This window comes from Lactuca sativa, chromosome 2 (assembly GCF_002870075.4).
Source record: "Lactuca sativa cultivar Salinas chromosome 2, Lsat_Salinas_v11, whole genome shotgun sequence".
Classification (NCBI taxonomy): Eukaryota; Viridiplantae; Streptophyta; class Magnoliopsida; order Asterales; family Asteraceae; genus Lactuca; species Lactuca sativa.
This window is the reverse complement of record NC_056624.2, coordinates 61,028,842-61,029,979: the sequence shown is the minus strand read 5'-3', so window position 1 is coordinate 61,029,979 and position 1,138 is coordinate 61,028,842. Positions and strand designations below refer to the sequence as shown.

At 43.0% G+C, this 1,138-nt stretch overlaps 1 non-coding gene across 1 annotated transcript; it reads left to right on the top strand.

Annotated features, from left to right (window-relative positions):
- Positions 1 to 259: 259 nt before the first annotated feature.
- Positions 260 to 366, top strand: LOC128132546 (small nucleolar RNA R71). The gene has a single exon (XR_008230590.1). It is a non-coding gene; the product is annotated as a small nucleolar RNA R71 (small nucleolar RNA).
- The last annotated feature ends 772 nt before the right edge of the window (positions 367 to 1,138 follow it).

Here is a 1,138-nt window from a genome sequence, read left to right as displayed (position 1 = left end):
ATCCATTTTATCCATTCTTCTATCCATGGTTTTTAACATGGCCATGACTGCGGATAAATCTTCAGTAGCAGCATATGCGGCTCCCCTCGTGACATCATTCCTTGGGTTGTGGTATTCTCTAGAGTGTTTAGAGAATTCTTCAATTAATTCTTTGATTACCGGGGGTGGCTTCTTCGTAAGTGGGCCCTGTGAGTCTAGCAGCTGCCGGGTCGTAACATTGACTCCATCATAAAAGATGGACACTTCTTGTTGGCTATTTAGATCATGGTGTGGGCAATTTCGTAGTAGACTTTTGTACCTCTCCCATGCTTCATACAACGACTCTCCAGCTTGTTGTTCAAAATTTGCAATGGCCTTCTTGAGCTTGGCTATTTTTGATGGTGGGCAAAAGTGATCTATAAATTCTTCCTTCATTCTGGCCCAAGTAGTGACTGACCCAGGAGGAAGTGATTTGAGCCAGTCTTTAGCAGCACCCTTGAAGGTTACTGGAAGCATCCTAAGCAGCTGAGTTTCGCGGGTAACATTTGGAATGTTGAAGTAATCAGCAACATCATTTACTTCATCCAAATGTTTGTAGGCGTCTTCATGATCTTTCCCGTGGAAAGGTATCTCCTTGAGTGAAGCTAGGATATGACCTTTTAGTTCAAAGGTGGCAGTTGCGGGAATTGCGGGTTGCACAAGTCCCGGGCCATGGTCGTCGCGCATCCTCTTCTTCCATTCTCCCATGGGAATTTCATCAATGTTAGCCATAGTGAATGCTAATTCTTCCTCCTCTTCGGTGTCTTGCTCGTAAGTTGCCTCGTCTTCTTCCTCGGTTTCGTATCTAATTTCTTCTTGAATTGGCTCTTCAATTATTAAGGAAGCGCTTGAAGCTCCGGATTTGCTGCTCTTTTTTTTTTCCGAAAACAGTCTTCAAGTTGGACAATGGTGATTTCTTTGGTGTGCTTGAACTCTCCACGTCCTTCCCTTTGTTTCTTTTCAATTCGGATTCGGGGTCTTCAAACGGGGGTACCAGTGGTGTGTTTGCTCCTCTGGTCATGAAAGTCCTGAAATTAATCAAATAAAAGCGTAAAAAGAACAAAAAAAAATTTGCAAACAACTAAAAGAAAAAAAATTCTAAATGAGCTGTTACTCGCCG